Below are 20973 nucleotides of genomic sequence, written 5' to 3' on the forward strand. Positions count from 1 at the left end.
CCGGAATCAAGCATCCAAGGACCGGTTTCTGGCTATCAGCCTTCATCAGCCTGGATAGCTTGACTCCAGTGGTGTGGAGAGCCTGGGACTCACGTCTGAGCATACCCAGCCCACTCGGGGTGAAAAATTGCAAAAAACACAGTTGATGGACAGAATGTGGAACAATGTCATACATTCACCCCAGTACAGAGATCTGGGCCTAAATCCATCGTTTTTTTGCACTCCACACCACCCTGGGTTAGACACTGGCTATATGCAAATCAGCTCTGACCCTGTGCCTCATGGGAACAGTCCAGTCCGAACTGCCAAGCCATGTCTTTCCCAGACCGGAATCAAGCATCCAAGGACCGGTTTCTGGCTATCAGCCTTCATCAGCCTGGATAGCTTGACTCCAGTGGTGTGGAGAGCCTGGGACTCATGTCTGAGCATACCCAGCCCACTCGGGGTGAAAAATTGCAAAAAACACTGTTGATGGACAGAATGTAGAACAATGTCATACATACACCCCAGTACAGAGATCTGGGCCTAAATCCATCGTTTTTTTGCACTCCACACCACCCTGGGTTAGACACTGGCTATATGCAAATCAGCTCTGACCCTGTGCCTCATGGGAACAGTCCAGTCCGAACTGCCAAGCCATGTCTTTCCCAGACCGGAATCAAGCATCCAAGGACCGGTTTCTGGCTATCAGCCTTCATCAGCCTGGATAGCTTGACTCCAGTGGTGTGGAGAGCCTGGGACTCACGTCTGAGCATACCCAGCCCACTCTCCACACCACTGGAGTCAAGCTATCCAGGCTGAATGAAGGCTGATAGCCAGAAACCGGTCCTTGGATGCTTGATTCCGGTCTGGGAAAGACATGGCTTGGTAGTTCGGACTGGACTGTTCCCATGAGGCACAGGGTCAGAGCTGATTTGCATATAGCCAGTGTCTAACCCAGCGTGGTGTGGAGTGCAAAAAAACGATGGATTTAGGCCCAGATCCTTGTACTGGGGTGAATGTATGACATTGTTCTACATTCTGTCCATCAACTGTGTTTTTTGCAATTTTCACCCCGAGTGGGCTGGGTATGCTCAGACGTGAGTCCCAGGCTCTCCACACCACTGGAGTCAAGCTATCCAGGCTGAATGAAGGCTGATAGCCAGAAACCGGTCCTTGGATGCTTGATTCCGGTCTGGGAAAGACATGGCTTGGTAGTTCGGACTGGACTGTTCCCATGAGGCACAGGGTCAGAGCTGATTTGCATATAGCCAGTGTCTAACCCAGGGTGGTGTGGAGTGCAAAAAAACGATGGATTTAGGCCCAGATCCTTGTACTGGGGTGAATGTATGACATTGTTCTACATTCTGTCCATCAACTGTGTTTTTTGCAATTTTCACCCCGAGTGGGCTGGGTATGCTCAGACGTGAGTCCAAGGCTCTCCACACCACTGGAGTCAAGCTATCCAGGCTGAATGAAGGCTGATAGCCAGAAACCGGTCCTTGGATGCTTGATTCCGGTCTGGGAAAGACATGGCTTGGTAGTTCGGACTGGACTGTTCCCATGAGGCACAGGGTCAGAGCTGATTTGCATATAGCCAGTGTCTAACCCAGGGTGGTGTGGAGTGCAAAAAAACGATGGATTTAGGCCCAGATCCTTGTACTGGGGTGAATGTATGACATTGTTCTACATTCTGTCCATCAACTGTGTTTTTTGCAATCTAAAATATGTGGGCAGTACAAAGCTTCCAGCCCACAAAATAATCTTGCAACACATAAGAGCTATCAATAACAATGATCATACTTACCCTGTTGCTAAACATTTTAAAGAAAAACACAACAACAACCTCAAAGACTTTTCATTTTATTTAATTGACTGTATCCCCCCAAACAGAAGAGGAGGTGGTGGGGAGGGTCAATTAAGAAAATTGGAAACGAGATACATTTTGAACCTCGACAGTAAGATCCCAGGGGGTTTAAAGACCACAGAGGATCTTTACACTTGCCTATAAAAAATCAAAGAGATATGTAAAATAAATGTGAAATTGTTTTCTTGGGTTAAATTAATTAAGTAATAAACTGAACAGGTAGAACAAGGCCGCAGGATCAACCCCAACCACGGAGACAGTGCCTTTTAAAATAACGTAACTATTAAAACTTAAAAGTCCATGAAAGAAAAAAACAAAGAAAAAAGTTTTTATTCAAGTATCTGCACTTGTTATGCTGTAGGTTTTGCACATAGTAAGCTAATTAGATCTTAGTGATTGATTTGCACTGGTGTTAAGAAGACACATACTGTAGGCAAATTATGCAGTAGACTATGGTAATTTATTGGCAAATTAGGAATAAGGATCGGTTAGAAGCGAATGTTTATTTTTGGTGAAATTCATGCATTTATGCTATTATTATGTTTTTGATACCATTAGTCTACATGCCTATGGAAAGGAATTTGGACAGTATATACACACATACGTTCAGAATTTTAAAATAGAATGTTTACATTTTTATATATTTATATTGATGTTTATATATTTATATATTTATTTATTTATTCAATGTTTTGGAACCAGGAAGTGTCTTATTTATTAATTTATAAATTAAATTTATTGACATTGGTTTTTAACAAATACTATTAAGTTTATGCTTTGTACATCGATTGATTATCTTTTTATAAAGTTTGATTGTTAATATACCCAAGGCAGCAATTTAACCATGACAACATAATTGTATCTTTTTTGCCAAAACACAAATTTGATTTCATGAAGAAGTACTTTACAATGTATTTTTTCTATGTCTACATGCCGATTTTCACAGTATCTAGCGAACTTGTCACTTTAAAAGGGGTGTCATAATGGCTAAGCGTTGTCATGTGATCAAGGTCTTCGGACTGAAACGCGTTATGGCCAACTGAAAATAAAGAAGAAAAATTTGCACTTACTTTGTGGTCCATGCCTGCTTTTTCCCCGACGGAAGCGGCTTTGAAGGAGGCAGGTTCTTGGGATATATATATATATATATATATATATATATATATATATATATATATATATATATATATATATATATATATATATATATATATATATATATATATATATATATATATATATATATATATATATATATATATATATATATATATATATATATATATATATATATATATATATATATATATATATATATATGTATCCAATGATTCTCCAATAGGAAGAAACGTACAACGACACGCCAGGAGTTGCTGTGCTACAAGAATTTATTCGGCAGCAAAAAAACAAACAACGCGTTTCACCTCACGGCTTGTTCACGTTTGTTGTGGACCCAAAACACTAGTCCTTTTACATTCTCAATGAATAGTCATAAACAAAGGACTTCCTATACACACCCGTAAGTGAAATAAATGTGGGGGACATATTGGAAAAGAGTTTTAAACATTTGCAATTCAGTCCATTACTAGATGTTTATGCCTAGAATCATACTATGGCAACAATTTTCAACCATCTAAGGTATTCACATGCTATGTCTGACAAAATAGCATTTTAAATAAACTATAACACGCAATCATTATATTCAATTAAATTTTGCGGATAATATACCTGAGAGAACCAAACACGTTAATTATAATGCTACATCAGCTCTATTCGGTTCATAGAGCCAAGAATTGTGCAAATGTTAAATACATATTAACCATCTTCTTATCATCCTGCCCAAGTGGGCGTGGATTTAGTGAACAATATGAGACTAAATAATATCGAAAATGCCAGAGCATATAAGTTCCACACACAGACAATTTCTTTCCTCACGATTAAAGCCCAAGTGGGCATAAAAGCATTGTCGAGATCTAATACACATAATACATAGTTTGAAATTCATCAGCATGTAGTTCCGTCTCAATATTCCCAATTTGTTATTCAAGTAGGCTCATATTATCCAAAAAGTTCATGTATTATGTAGTATGATAAGTGGTTGGTTATAATCTCGATCTGTCTTATTCATACCCTGGTTGATAAATGTCTTCTCTGCCACTTGAACTCATCGGTTTAACGGACATTCTTGTTCTTACTTTTCCAATGTCCAAAAAATACAAAATCAGATTCTGTGAATTAAAACATAGATATACAATTCGGGGGTCGGGGCCCGGGCTCGGTCACCATGCCCTTTCTCCACTCAGGTATTCCTCAGCTATTCTTCATTTACTCTGGCACCCTCGTTCACCGCCTGCTTCCTTATTGGAACGCATTGGCTCACTTGGCCTACGCAACCCCACCCCGGTTACCTTGCACCCTGACACTTCTGCCCCTCAGCTCCTTCCTTTCTGTCCTACCCTTACGGTGATGCCCTCTAGATCTGCCAACACTCTCCTTGGCACCCCTGACGATCCTAAACCTGGTGCTTCTGCGATCCTTCTTAATACCAGGTCTGCGGTGGGACACCAACTCGAGCTTTTTCATCTGCTCGACTCACGACAGCCCGACCTGCTTTTCCTGACGGAAACATGGTTTAGGGATGATTTGCTCCCATGTTTGCTGTCTATACTTCCTCCCAATTACTCGGCCATTAGGATGGACCGCCCAGGAGGGAAGACGGGGGGCGGCGTGGCCCTAATTACCCGTTCAGACTTCCTTTTTCAAACCCTACCTTCCCCCGTGATTCCGGCCGTGGATTGCCTGGTAGTCCGCTCCACTTCTTTCGGGGTACCTTTAACCTGTATTCTTCTCTACCGCCCGCCCAAATCCACTCCCGAGTTTCTATCAGCCATTGAGGATCTTCTGGCCACGCTTGTGGTGAATAATTCCGCTATACTGTTGCTTGGAGACCTGAACTATTGGCCGAATGACCAGGCGGAAGATACCAGATCCAAGGAGTTTACGGCTTTGCTCACTAGCCTAAACTTCACTCCTCAGCTTCGCACGGCTACCCACATTAAAGGCCACCAACTCGATCAAATCTGGTCTCTTAACATCCCCATGGACCTTCCAACTATCGCCCCGTGCTCCTGGTCCGACCACTCGCTCATCTGCTTCACGGCCGACCTTGGTCGACCGCCCAAACCCCCCCTGCCCAAAAACATCTGGGCCAGAAAAAGGGACAAGGCGGTCCTCCCCGCAGTTTGCTCTGCCCTTGCGGCCACCAGTCCTGAGCTCTCCGACCTCCCTCTCCCTACCCAACTTTCCACCGTTAACAACTGGCTGCTAAAGGCGTGCAACTCTACTGTCCCCCTCAAGAGAGTGACCATCAAGCGCGCCCATGCGGCTAACCGTTGGTTTACCCCTGCCTTAAGGGACAAAAAGCTCGCCACCCGCAGAGCTGAACGTGCTTGGCGCCGTTCCTATTGTCCCCAGCTTAAAACTCGCTTCGTTCAGTCTATGAAGGAGTATAAACACGACATCCTAAAAGCTAAGAGGGAGTACTTTTCAGGGAGAATTTTGTCGGCTGACAATCAGTCAAAGGAGATTTTTGCCACGGTCTACGAGCTTGCTGCTTCTGACCGGGCGACCCTCAAAATCCCTCCTTCTCAGACGCTATGCAACACTCTTAGCTCTTATTTCCTTGAAAAGATTGCCCTCATCAAGGCCAACATTCCCCTTTCACCTCCGGATTCCTTCCTTGCCCCCCCTACCCTACCCACCCCCTCTTTCACTGAGTTTCCCCTCCTCACCCGGGATTCTTTGCTTCCCCTCCTGGCCCGGACTACATCGGGATCACCCCTGGATATAGGTCCAGCATTTGCTCTCAAAGAGCTCTTTTCTAATTGCTATTCTCCTCCTTTGACCGTTATTAACCACTCCCTCAGTAGTGGCACTGTTCCCTCTGCACTCAAGTCGGCAGTTGTCATCCCGATTCTGAAAAAGGCAGGGGCGGATCCATCTCTACCCTCCAACTACCGCCCCATCTCTCTCCTCCCTTACCTTGCGAAGGTCTCAGAGGCCCACGTCACCCGGTCTCTCAGTTCCTTCGTAGAATCCACTGGCGCCCTTTCCACCCGACAGGCGGGCTTCCGCCCGCTGCACTCAACTGAGAAGGTGGTGGTGTCAGTGATGGACCAACTTAGGGAGGGGATTGACACTGGCCGGCCACAGGCCCTAGTCCTGTTAGATCTGTCCGCCGCGTTTGACACGGTGGACCACGACATCTTGTTAACCCGTGTCCAAGCGGCGGGCATTGGGGGCACGGCCTTTGCCTGGCTCCGCTCCTTTTTGACCGACAGGGAACAGGCCGTCCAATTGGCTAACTTTAGGGCCCCCCCTCGGAAGGTAACCTGTGGAGTGCCACAAGGCTCGTCCTTATCTCCTCTATTATTTAATTTATACATTTCACCCCTCATTATTTCTTTACAGCAGATGGAGGTCTCGGTGTTCAATTACGCCGATGACCTCCAACTCATTTTTGACCTCTCATCCTCCCCTTCCTCGTCCACTAATTTCCAAAAGGTTATGATTTTCATCCAAGGGTGGATGAACTGCAACCACCTCAAATTAAATCCGGACAAGACCGAGCTGGTCTTGACGGGGGCTGGTTGCAGCCCTTGGTCCCCTTCCTTCTGGCCCCCTTCTCTCGGCCCCCCCCCCCCCTCCCAGCTCTTAAAGTTAAAACTTTGGGCATTTTCATTAACCCACAGCTTACCCTCCACACTCAGATCAATTCTGTGGTGTCTGCTTGTTTCCTCTCCCTCCGGACCATCCGGAGAGTTTCACGTTTCTTTTCTGCGGCTGCACTTAAGCTCATTCTCATGGCCATGGTGCTGTCGCGCCTTGACTATGGGAATGTTATTCTTAATGGCGCTCCGGCTTACCTCATCCACCGACTTCAACTGATTCAAAATCAGGCGGCTCGCCTGATTTTTGGCCTTTCAAGGTCCAATCATACGACTCCCTTGCTTCAGTCTCTCCACTGGCTCCCTGTGAGGGAGAGGGCGCTTTTCAAGCTGGGCTGTACTACCTATCAGGCCAGAGCTGGGACCGCCCCCACTTTCCTGTGCGAAGCTATCTCCCCTTATTTTCCGCTTAGAGAACTCCGCTCTACCCACCTGTCCCTTCTGTCAGTCCCTCGTTTTAGGAAACAGAAGGCTGGTGGGGCCAGATTTGCCGTGCTGGCCCCATCGTTTTGGAACTCACTCCCACTGTCCCTCAGAATGTCTCCCTCATATCTGGAGTTCCGTAAGCAATTGAAGACTCTTCTGTTCTCCAGGTCTGTTGCAGCCTAGCTCGTTCCCCACTGACTCTCGGCTATCTAGCGCCATGGAACCGGTTTCGGTATAAGAGCGCTTTACAAATATTTTAAAATTCAAAAAAAAAAATTTCAAAAAGACGACTTTAAGTTAGACAGCCACTTATTCTGAGAATCATAGTACAAATACTCAATATCCCAAACTAAAGCGATCATTATTCATTTATCAAGATGGACAGAAAGTTCTTCATGATTATTCAAGCCCTGAGGGAACATGCATTCAAAGTCAATAATGAATCTGGATTCCAATTTACGGAGGCATGTTGTTCTATCACCCCCACGTATCCCCAGATCCACCTTATCCAATACTACCATTCTTAGCAAGTTTTCGTTTTGAAAATGATGTTCGAAGAAATGCCTAGCCACAGGATATTGCGCATTGTGGTTCTTAATAGCTCTAAGGTGTTGTAACACTCTCTCCTTTGCTTTCAGAGTAGTGCTCCCTATATACCACTTGTCGCATGGGCAAATAAGTAGGTATATACAGTACATGGTGTTGCATGTCAAAGTTTTTTGTATAGTAAAAACTTTTCCCGTACTGGGTACAGTTACCTCCTTGCAATTAATGCTATTGCGACATGCCTTGCATGACCTACAGCACCTGAAGCCAGGTATGTCTTTAGGTTTGGCAGTACTGGTCACAGAATTTGGACTTAGCTCGTCCCTCAGGGATCTACTCTTTCTGAACGTAACTTGTGGATTGTGGTTTAAATGAGGTTTCAGATGTTGGTCAGTTAACAGCACATGCCAGTGTTTGTTCAGGATCTTTTTCAATTCAGTTGCCTGTCCTGAAAAGGTTGTAATGAATCTGATGTTGGATTCTACCTCCCTATCTATGTTGGTATCCAGAAGATCCTTCCTGTCTTTAATGTTTGCTCTTGCAACAGCCCCTCGTATGGTCTTATTATTGTATCCACGTTGTCTGAAACGTTTGATTATTGTCTCCTTTTCAAGTTCAAACGCCTCAGATGTGCTACAATTGCGTTTGGCACGTAGCAGTTCCCCGTAAGGGATACTGTCTATCAGATTTCTTGGGTGTGCACTTCTTGCATTGAGCAGGCTGTTGCCAGCAGTAGCCTTTCTGTAGAGGCTAGTAGTCATCATAGTCCCTTTAATCTCAATAGTAACATCTAGGAACTCAATCCTAGATCTGTGTATATGTTCCGTAAATCTAAGATTTAGTGTGTTGTTGTTAAGCTGGCACACGAATCTACTTGCGGATTCCTCAGTACCATCCCAAATCAAAAAGATGTCGTCGATATACCTAAGCCACAGGACAACCTGGTTGTTGAATTCAGGTATATTATCCGCAAAATGTAATTGAATATAATGATTGCGTGTTATAGTTTATTTAAAATGCTATTTTGTCAGACATAGCATGTGAATAGCTTAGATGGTTGAAAATTGTTGCCATAGTATGATTCTAGGCATAAACATCTAGTAATGGACTGAATTGCAAATGTTTAAAACTCTTTTCCAATATGTCCGCCACATTTATTTCACTTATGGGTGTGTATAGGAAGTCCTTTGTTTATGACTATTCATTGAGAATGTAAAAGGACTAGTGTTTTGGGTCCACAACAAACGTGAACAAGCCGTGAGGTGAAACGCGTTGTTTGTTTTTTTGCTGCCGAATAAATTCTTGTAGCACAGCAACTCCTGGCGTGTCGTTGTACGTTTCTTCTTATTGGAGAATCCTTGGATACAGATACTGGGCTTCCGGAACCCTAACAACGACCCACTCGTGAGCGGGTACTGGCTGATTACCGGAACTTTGTGTTTGTCATATATATATATATATATATATATATATATATATATATATATAACGGAAACAGCGTTTTCTTCTCCGTGAGTTGGGAATTTCCTCCGCACCACAGATCACGCAGACACGGACCAAATTCAAGTGTAGTTTTCTTTATTGAGTGCAATATAGCCGCATGACGTTTCGGCTCCGTGGAGCCTTGTTCACATGACAGTATTCATATTACTGAATGGTTCTTTTTAAAGTGCCAGTGTCTGATGTAAGCTAGGTCACATGTTAGGGCTGTGAATGGACATAGAAGAGATACTTTCACTGTGAAATACCCATGGTGTAGTTCATTATTAATTTCACATTTATTACGTAGTTGAAAAAATAATAATCACGGTTAAATACCCATTAGTTGAGCTCTGTTCCATTTACTGTTCATAAATATATTAACTATACATTCAATAACCATCAGTAGGGAAAGATATATTTCATAATCAAGTTCTTAAAGTGCTAGTGCTAAAGTGCTACTGCAAGATTAATGTGCAAAATACGCCAATGTGCAAATAACCCTACTATCAGATACATAATTCTTGTTCTGATAATGGTGCAAAAAAAGCATATATATATATATATAATTGTGATAGTGAAATGTAAATGTATTAGATTCCATGTATATTCTTCTAACAGATTCAACCTAATACTCAATGAGTTGGAATAGGACTGTTATGCAATTGTGAATTTGAGAAATTGGTTAAGTAATCAATGATCTTGTTTTGATAGTGACTTTGCCGGTTTGCCATAGTCGGTGATATGCCGATACACAGCGAGATTACATTCTTTCACCGACTTGGGTTTGAATCATATGTGATTACAACAATGATGATAAGAAAGTAACCCTTAGTGCAATCGGAAGATGATCGTTTTGTTCGATATGGTGTGACTGCATATACATAGATTGTATATAATGTAAATATTTTGTAAATAGGGCTGTTGAAATTCCATGACCTGCTGATCCACGGCAAGATTAATATTATTCACTGTAATGAAGTGATTAAGGAATGAGTATAACATAAGAGTCAACACACATTGTTTATTAGTAACTATGTGCAACACTTGACCCACTTAGTAATGGCTGCCCTTTTGTAAATATTTACATGGTTTGTCCGTTTTTCCTTTTCTCCTGACAGGAAGTGAACTGTATATATGGTGCTGGGTAACGCGGCACACACTAACACTGACAAAGGACTTTAAGTCTGAAACGCGTCTGTTTGTTTTGTCAGAGAAGCCGTAAAAATAAAATTCTGAGAAACATACCCCCGTGAGTGCGTTATCGTTTCCTGGAGTAAGGGACGGTTGGAGCTGCAATATATATATATATATATATATATATATATATATATATATATCCAAACACCGATTCTCCACTGAATTTCCACTCCCTGGGAAATGAAGAAAGTGGACCACCCGGTTTGAGGCAGAAGGTATTTATTTGAAAAACGTTCTGCTGCGACGCGTTTCGAGCACCTCCGTGCTCTTGCTCACACAATATATATATATATATATATATATATATATATATATATATATATATATATATATATATATATATATATATATATATATACAAAAAAGAAGTAGAGAACTCTTGGTAGATCTCAAGTTTAGGTGAAAAATAGATCCAGTATATAGCACTCTCAACACCAGCTACACTCTAAATTTGCTCACCTCAAACGTCTGCTTTTCTATCAAGGTCTTTAAGCATAGGATTAGCACAGTGCCATCCACGCTGAGATAGAAAGGGACAGAATCTGTTGCCATTTCTTCAGCAAAATCTTTAAGCATATGATTAGAACAGTGCTATTCATGCAGAGCTGTAAAATGACCAAAGCCTTTTACCACTCCAGACCCAGTATTACAACTTTGGATTGGTAAAATACAATTCAAGCCAACCTGAAATTAATAAAAGCAACCTCTGACATGTGTTTTGTTCTCCTTAGAGCTCTTCAGAGAGGTATAGCTTTGTCCAGGCACAATGAAGCACCCAGTTTAAGTCAAAACAATACAATTTCAGGCCTAGAATGACGCATAAACTATTAAAAAAAGCAGATAACTTGGGGTAATTCTCAAGTTTTGGTGGAAAGCAGCTCCAGTATAGAGCACTCTCAACACCAGCGACACTCTAAATGTGCTCACCTCAAATGTCTGTCCTTCTATGAAAGCCTTTAAGCGTAGGATTAGCACAGTTCCAACCTGGCCGAGATAGAAAGTGACAAAGTCTTTTGCCATTTCTACGCAAAGCCTTTAAGCAAAGGATTAGCACAGTGCTATCCATGCCGAGCTGTAAAATGACCAAAGACTTTTAACACTCCAGGCACAGTATTACAGATTTTGATTGGTAAAATACCATCCGAGCAAACCTGAAATTAATAAAAGACACCCATGTTTCGCTGTTGTTAGAGCTCTTCAGAGTTATAGCTTTGTCCAGACACAAGGGAGCACCACGGATAAGTCAAAACAATACCCTTTCAGTTATAGAGTGATGCATAATTTATGAAAAAAAGAACCAGAAAACTCTTGATAGTTCTCAAGTTTAGGTGGAAAGCAGCTCCAGTAGAGCGCACTCTCAACACCAGCGACCCTATACATTTGCTCACCTCAAACATCTGCTTTTCTATCAAAGTCTTTAACCACTTGCATGCTGATGACGAGCTCAGCTCGTCATGGAGTGCCCATTCATTTCAATGGAAATTACATTAAATGTCTAGGCACAGGCTTAGCATCCAAGTGGTTAAGCATAGGGTTGGCACAGTGCCATCCACGACGAGATACAAAGGGAAACAGTATTTTGCCATTTCTACAGCAAAGTCTTTAAGCATAGAAATAGCATAGTGCTATCCATGCCGAGCTATAAAAAAGACCCTAACCTTTTACCACTCCAGGCATAGTATTACAGCTTTGGATTTGTAAAATACCATCCAAGCGAATCTGAAGTGAATAAAAGCAACCCCTGACACAGTGCCATCCACGTCAAGGCATTATTCTGTGACACCCAAGCCCTGACACACAAATGAGAAAGATGATTTAGGGGGTACTTTCATGAATGTGACATGGTGATTTCAAATTGGCTCAGGAATAACCCTGAGCGAAGCACTACGCTACGCTCGCGGAGTTTGCGAAGTTTTTGCAACTTCGCACTACGCGAGCTGCACGTAGCACAGTGCGAACATGCGTAGTGCAGCGTAGCGTAATGCAGCTGTCATTTTTTGCTTGTTCGCGGTCCTGAACGTCATGTTCGCGACTGCGAGCAAGCAAAATGACATCCCGGTGAGATTCTCAACGCGAGGAGGTCAGGTTTCTCATTGTGAGTAGTTGTGCATGCTCGCGACCGCTCTCAATGAGAAACTACCTGTTCGCGTTGAGAAAGCTGCCGCTCGAGTAATAATCTACTCGAGCAGCAGAAAACTACAGCTCGCACTGTGCAAAATGCCGTTTTCAATGCTTGCACAGTGCCGGATGCTTGTCCGCACTGTGCAATCATTGAAAACGCATCTTGCACAGTGCGAACATGCTACTATGCAGCTCGCGTAGTGCTACGTGAAGTTCGCGTAGTGCGAAGTGCACTTCGCGTAGCTTCGCGTAGCGCTACTTCGCGAACTACGCCCACCCTTACTCAGGAATCACTATGATCCTATGCATCCCAATTTTATTTAAATGTTTTGGGGTTTCCAGTCAATGTTAAAAACAGTGGTGGATGTGTATGGGATAATTAGTTGGTCCCATGTCTCCTTACTATAGTCATCCTAGGTGTGGTCTACATGTTTCAGTCACCTTTGGTAGCCCGAGGATCAATGTGGCTTTCCTCAAGACCAGGTTTTAGTGTGTATGCACGCGTACTAAAGCATGCAAGATAAGGGTTGTGTGTAGCCAGTACTTACAACATCCCCACATTGTTCGATTACAAAACGTCTTGTATTGTATCCTGTGAAGATAAAAAATTTACAAGAGAGACAAGTAGGTACCAGTAGGTAGTCACGCGTTTCCAGGGCTCAGATGGTATCCCATCAGAGCCCCTTTCAACAATCTTTCATCAAATGAATACTAAAGTGTGGGAGTGCAGGGCGGATATACAGACGCGGAGGCTGAATATATTTTCGAGTGGATGGTACTTTATTCTCAGTTAACACAGTTTTGGGTTTGGCACCAGTATTAAAAGTCTCTTCCTCTCGCTGGGTCTTTTCACTCTCAGGGTGGATGGTCGCTTCCTCTTCGGATTGGAGATAGAGGGGCTGGAGGTCTAAGTCGTCCGTGGTGTCAACTTCACCCGGAGGCTCGCAAAAGGAGAGAAAAAGGTTTTACCCTTCACCTACACCCGGTAGTGCTCGTAAAGAGTCTGACTGTGAGGGAATAGGTAATTCGGCATAAGCAAGAGGAACTAGGGAGTGGTTTTGAAAATGTGCAAAAGAAAACTTATAGAGATGTCAGGATTTTACAGGTCTGTGGCTAGTTTCAATCTGGTGACACTTTTACGGAGTACGGTTCACATTCAGTGCTTTGTGCTCCCGTTTACCCATGCACCCGTGGTCCCTCTCCTCCCTCCTCCCACTGTATTACCAGCCCGCTTTCCCCAGAACCCGGTGTACTCACATGGCCCCGCCGTAACTCTCCTGAGTTGCGGCCGCTCCACAGCAATCTCCGGAGGACACCACCACTCTTCCGTCCAGTGGTCGTCGGTCTCTTCCTCCTCGTCCCGCTGACCGTGGTTTCTCCTCTTGTCTCGCTGTTCCTCGTCCTGGTCCTTACTCGTGCCGTCCGGCTCCATGCTTCGCGTCTTCAGCCCCTCCGTCCACTCGCTGGTCCAAGACGTCTCTTCCTCGTTAGGTCCCGTTTTCGTTGGCTCAACGGGAGTGCTTCCGGAGTTAGCTCGTCCCTCTTCCGCGGGGTCGCGCTGCCGAGAGAGAGGAAAGGTGGGTGTTTGAATGTCTTGCTGTGGGTGTGTTTTCCTGCCCACATAGTCCCGTCCCCTCGGCGCCGGGAACTGTGGTTGCGGTAGTCTCTTGCCTGGCTGTCTCCCGCAGGTCACCTTCTCACATCCCCTTTCCCTTGCTGTCTTATTACTAGGGGTGTTTCCTTGTGGATATCTTGACAGGTAATCCACGTTGCCTTGGTCTGCACCCTTTCGATGTAGTGTTCGGAATCTGAATGGTTGAAGGGCCAGAAACCATCTTAACACTCTGTCATTATTCCCTTTATTCCGTGCCAACCATTCTAGAGGTGCGTGATCGGTGTATAGGGTAAACTATCTTCCTTCTAGGTAGTACCTAAGGGTTTCTATAGCCCATTTGATGGCCAAAGCCTCTTTCTCTATTACAGCATAATTCTGTTCCCTTGGAAATAACTTTCGACTAATATATAGGATAGGCCTTTCATCACCCTGTCTCGTTACTTGAGATAACACTGCACCCAGTCCCTGGTCGGATGCATCTGTCTGCTGGACAAAGGGGAGGGAATAATCAGGACTGGCTAATACTGTCTCAGATGTGAGGGATCTTTTCAGTGACTCAAAGGCTCGTATGACTTCTTGGGTGAAATGTTTTAATTGAATCTCTGCAGTCTTTGATTTCTGCAATAAATCAGTGAGGGGGGCTGCTATTTGTGAAAAGTTAGGTATGAATCTACTGTAATAACCGAGTAACCCTAGGAAGGCTCTAAGATCTTTTTTAGTTTGGGGTAATGGGATTTGAGAAATGGCTGTTAGCTTGGATTCCTGTGGACGGATTACCCCTTCTCCAGTAAATACCCCAAGTACTTGACTGTTTAGGCAGCCAGATGGCTTTTAGCTGGGTTAATCTTGAGTCCATGATGTCCTAATGTTTTGACTACCTGTGACAGATGTTCCAGGTGTTGGTCCCAGTCGTCACTATAAATGACTATGTCATCTATGTATGCCCCAGCATACTGTTCATGAGGACGCAAAATACAATTCATGGCCCTTTGGAAAGTAGCCGGAGCTCCATGTAATCCAAAGGGTAACACTTTGAATTGATACAATCCATCTGGTGTGGAAAATGCAGTTTTTTCTTTAGCTTGTGAACGTAAAGGGATTTGCCAATATCCTTTACACAAGTCCAGGGTGCTGATATATTTGGCTTTCCCAATTTTCTCCACCATTTCGTCCACCCTGGGTAGGGGATAGGTATCAAACTCAGAGATTTTATTTACTTCACGAAAATCAATGCAGAACCGCACCGAGCCATCCGGCTTCGGTACTAGGACTATGGGTGAGTTCCACTCACTGATGGACGGCTCTATAATATCCATCTGTAACATATTTTGTACCTCTTCACGTATGGTAAAGCGGCGCGCTTCTGGTATGCGATAAGGCCTAAGGTGCATTCGTTTACCTACAGGGGTTTTGATGGCGTGTTCCACCAGGGTGGTTCTCCCTGGGGTCGAAGAAAACACAGCACTAAGCGGTAGAAGGACGTCTGTCAATACTTTTTTAAGTGGGTCGATAGAGCTGGGTCTAGACACTGTTCAAACAGGGGCTCTTCTGCTCCTATATTTGCCACGATGGTCGGTATGGGTCCCTCCCATTTCCTTAATAAATTAATATGATAAATCTGTGACGTGCCTCGAACGGGATCCAATTCTATACGATAAGTCACAGGTGTTACCTTTTCAGTGACTTTGTAGGGTCCCTGCCACTGACCAAGTAATTTATGGTCCGACGAGGCCATCATGAGTAACACAGGATCACCAATATCAAAGGTCCTCTCTTTCGTTTTTTTGTCGTATTGGACTTTTTGGGCTGACTGTGCTTCTTCTAAGTTAGTACGGACAATCGTCCTAATCTGGCTTAAATGGGTCTTCGGATTTGATGCATAGTCTACCAAGGATCTGGAGTTATCAGGTTCATTTTCCCATTTTTCTTCTGCCATAGCCAGCAATGTTCTAGGCTGATGGCCATATAATAGCTCGAAAGGAGAATGCCCTGTACTTTTCTGTACCTTACATCTGATTGCGAATAGGGCCAAGGGTAACATATCCTCCCACTTGCTGGTTTCTAAGTCAAGAAGTTTTTTTTAATGTAGACTTAAGAGTGGCATTATATCTTTATACTAACCCATCAGTTTGGGGGTGATAGGCTGCTGTTCTAATCTGTTGAATGCCTAGTTGTGTGCATACTTGTTTCATGACTTTTGAAATAAATGGGGTCCCTTGATCAGTAAGAATTTCCTTTGGGAAACCTACTCTGGAAAATACGTTTACCATAGCCTTAGCAATGTTAGGGGCGTCTGGCCGCCTTAGGGCTATTGCTTCTGGAAAGCGAGTGGCGTAGTCAACAATGACTAAAACTTACCTACACCCACTTCTAGAAGGTAATAAAGGACCGATGATGTCCATGCCTACTCTGGAAAAAGGCTCTTCTATGATTGGTAGTGGGTGTAATGGAGCGCGAGGTGGTTTGTACCGGCTATGTCGTTGGCATATGGGGCATTCCCTACAATATTTCTTTACCTGTTGGAAAATAATGCCGGGCCAATAAAAACGCTCTGTTATTTGCTTCTCGGTTTTGTCTGTCCCAAAATGTCCCCCTAATAAATGGCTATGGGCCAGAAACAACACCTTTTCTCTAAAGGGCTATGGGATCAATAGTTGCGGATTTTGGGTGTGATCTCCATTCCTATACAATAAGCCATTTTTAACAAAAAAATAAGGACCTACATGAAGGGGATCTTCGTGGTCTAAGGCGTTTTTCCAGGCTTCCTGTAATACGGGGTCTTCTCTTTGGGTGGGCCTAAATTTCTATCAGTCTCCCATGGATTGTCTTCAATTACAACAGGCAATGCGGTTGTGGATTTTCCTTTCTCTGCTCTTCTTTGTTTTCGGCTTTTTCTTGGTTTGGAAATCGGCCATTCCGGTTTCTCTTCTCCAGAAAATTGAGCTGCGGCCCACCAGTCCTCTTCCTGTTTTGGGTTGTTTCTTATCATTTGAGGAAGATGGGGATAATCATTTCCAAGAATGACTCGTTCCGGTAGATTAGGAATGAGTCCCACCTTCAGGGATGTACCGGGATCATTTTCATGCTGAATTTGAACTCGGGTAGTTGGATATTGCTTAACATCACCATGAACACACCGTATGGCAACAGATCCATGAATGGACCCAATCCATGGTTCCAATTCCTGAGGGCGAACAACACTTTGACGACACCCAGTGTCTGCTAGAGCCATAGTTTATTGTCCATTCACTTTTACTGAACAATGATAAGGCGGAAGGAGGTTTTCCGAGGAGGAACAATAATAATTCTGGGCCATTCCAATTTCCATTGGTTCTTCTTTTTGTGGGCATAAACGAGCAATGAATGCACTGTGGTCCAGGATTTGGGGGTCTGAATAGCAGCGTTAGAGTAACCCCTCCAGGGATAAGGGTTATAGGTTCTGCTTTCTTGGGCAGTGGTGGTCGGGGTGGTCGGTGTGTTCCCGGGTTACCGGATTTCCATGAAGCTTCTTCTTTCCCTTTTTGGACTTCCTGAGCGCGACTATATGCGCTGACTATTTCAACAGCGGTCTCAAGGGTAAGATGAGCCTGTTGTCGGACCCATCTTTGTATGGGAGGGTGAAGTGAAGTTAGATACTGTTCCAAATTGATTTTGGCCATAATACCTTCTTTGTTGGTGGTGGCTGGTTTCAACCAACGGTCGGTCATGTCCTTCACCCTAAAGTATAAGGCCCGAGGCGTTTCTTGAGGGCCTTCCTTAATCTGGCGCAATTTAATCCGGTAGGATTCATCATCCACTCCCAGCCTCTCCATGATGCATTGTTTAATGTCAGCATATGGAACCGTTCCTTGAACCGTTGCTGCTTGATAGGCTGCTCGTAGGTCGCCCGACTGGAGTGGTCCAAGATATTGTCCCCACTTATCCGCCGGCCAAGCTGCTGCTGTGGCTATTCGCTCAAAATTAGTAAAGAAGAAATCTGGATCCTCCCCGCTGACGTATTTTTGTAGTACCATGGAAGGTAGGGATGTGGGTCCTCTTTGATTTCCCAGGACCTCAGCAATTTTATCCATGGCCGCCCCATGTGTCTGACTTTGTCCAGTTATCGCCTTCTGTACTTTCTCTCGGTCTTCTTCCACTGTGAGTAGAAACCTTTCCATCACCTTGCCCAGGTGTTCTTGGCTCTCCGCCATTTTTGCGATAGCTGCCTCCATGTCTCCGCTGTATCCCACTTCTGACACCACTTGTGGGAGTGCAGGGCGGATATACAGACGCGGAGGCTGAATATATTGTCGAGTGGATGGTACTTTATTCTCAGTTAACACAGTTTTGGGTTTGGCACCAGTATTAAAAGTCTCTTCCTCTCGCTGGGTCTTTTCACTCTCAGGGTGGATGGTTGCTTCCTCTTCGGATTGGAGATAGAGGGACTGGAGGTCTAAGTCGTCCGTGGTGTCAACTTCACCCGGAGGCTCGCAAAAGGAGAGAAAAAGGAGCCTGTCAGTGCACTGAGACACAGGTTTTACCCTTCACCTACACCCGGTAGTGCTCGTAAAGAGTCTGACTGTGAGGGAAAAGGTAATTCGGCATAAGCAAGAGGAACTAGGGAGGGGTTTTGAAAATGCGCAAAAGAAAACTTATAGAGATGTCAGGATTTTACAGGTCTGTGGCTAGTTTCAACCTGGTGACACTTTTACGGAGTACGGTTCACATTCAGTGCTTTGTGCTCCCGTTTACCCATGCACCTGTGTTCCCTCTCCTCCCTCCTCCCACTGTATTACCAGCCCGCTTTCCCAGAACCCGGTGTACTCACATGGCCCCGCCGTAACTCTCCTGAGTTACGGCCGCTCCACAGCAACCTCCGGTGGACACCACCACTCTTCCGTCCAGTGGTCGTCGGTCTCTTCCTCCTTGTCCCGCTGACAGTGGTTTCTCCTCTCGTCTCGCTGTTCCTCGTCCTGGTCCTTACTCGTGCCATCCGGCTCCATGCTTCGCGTCTTCAGCGCCTCCTTCCACTCACTGGTCCAAGACGTCTCTTCCTCGTTAGGTCCCGTTTTCGTTGGCTCAACGGGAGTGCTTCCGGAGTTACCGCCTCCCTCTTCTGCTGGGTCGCGCTGCCAAGAGAGAGGAAAGGTAGGTGTTTGAATGTCTTGCTGTGGGTGTGTTTTCCTGCCCACATAGTCCCGTCCTCTCCATGCGGGGAACTGTGGTCGCGGTAGTCTCTTGCCTGGCTGTCTCCCACAGGTCGCCTTCTCACATAAAGAAACCAAACTTTTTCAATAGTGAGATAAAAGACGATCACATCTATGTAAATCATTGACCTCTCCATTGTCTTCAAACCCTCCTTTCAAGAGCTGTTACAATTTGCTCCATCTATCTGCCATTATTATGCCAAATCAATTAAAGCTTTCAATCAACATGCGGTTACAGTACGCTTTAAGATTTTAATCTTCGACTCACATCCAGTTGTTTCCTTGTTATTTCCCCAAACTTGCCACCAAAATTCCCACCTTCAGTTGCATACATTTATATCTGGATTGCTCCCTGTCCTGAACAATCTCCACAGTTTGCAACAGACCGTATCACGTCCATTACAGCGTTTTAATGTATAAGCAGATGCATTTAGGTAAACAAGTGTTCTGAGTCTCAGATGGAAAATGAGAATGGCAGATTGGCTCAGAAGGGCATTCAGACGGACTTCCACAGTGGAGCACACATAGCAAACTCCCCACAGAGAAGTCTATCTGCCTGCTCCCTCCAAGTCTCTCACTGTCTCGTCTTGGAAGCTCCCTCTGTCAGCTTCCTCACTATGCCATCCATCAAGGCCAGAATCAGCTCCCGTTCTTCATCAAAACACAAAAAACGCTGGCACACTGGGAGCTGTTTTGTATATGGGTGCACATCTTGTGTGGACCGACACCACATTCTACAAGGTGTTTGTTTCTTGATACCACCCTCCTCCAATTACCACTCCTCATCCCATGTGGGCAACACAGAAAGACAGCACCGGTGAAGATTTACAACTGCAAGTATTTATTCAATTTCTTTTTTTCCTCTTTTTCCTTTTTTAGTGATGTGCAATGTGAGTCAGCAAACTGACCTACACATTTTGGCCATGGCCTTCAACTGGGTCATAAAATGGGCGCATTGAGTGTCACTCTTAAAGGGACAACAACCCATCATCCTGCCACCTAATTAGAATCACGTTTATGTCTTAAAGGGGAAATGAGACCATATATATTGTTGTTTTGTGTGTATACAATATACATAGTTTTTTTAGGTCGAGCCTGAGCCAGCACGCATGCGCTACTCTGCAAGACTAATTGTAGAAGAGTAGCGAATAGAAGCCCCGCCCACTCTCGAATTGGAATGAATTGAAACTTTGTGAAGATTCGTCAAATGATGCCAAAGTTATTAGCAAAACAAAAAGTAATATTCTTATGGAAACTAGGTCCTAACTATAACTACCTACAGGTAACAACCAGAAGGTAATGTATATACACAGCGCCCAGCGGCTCGTCTTTGTGGAATTATATATATATTTATTCATTGAAAAAAACAAATTTCACAGGGACATTATAGTTAGGCTCAGATTTAACTCATACAAAGCCAGTGGAATTCAGAAGTTATATTTACCTGAGCTAACTATAACTTATGCCCCCTCAATGCAGTGCTTATGACCTCACATATTAGATCACTTATGACATGGTCAGTGACATCACTGATGGCATCACTGATGACATCTCAAATGACATCACTGATGACATCATCCACAGATCAACTCACACACCCACTCACACCACATAAAACTGCTCATATACCCACTCCCTCACAACTCCTCCCATACCCATTCACAGACCTATACCAGTACTCACACAACCAATCACTCAACCATAGACCTACTCACACAACCACTCACTAATACTACCACTCATATACCCACTTACTAACCCATACAGCCACTAATCCACCCACTCACTCACCAATACAGCCACTCACAGATCCAGTCATACAGACAC

This window comes from Lissotriton helveticus, chromosome 10 (assembly GCF_964261635.1).
Source record: "Lissotriton helveticus chromosome 10, aLisHel1.1, whole genome shotgun sequence".
Classification (NCBI taxonomy): Eukaryota; Metazoa; Chordata; class Amphibia; order Caudata; family Salamandridae; genus Lissotriton; species Lissotriton helveticus.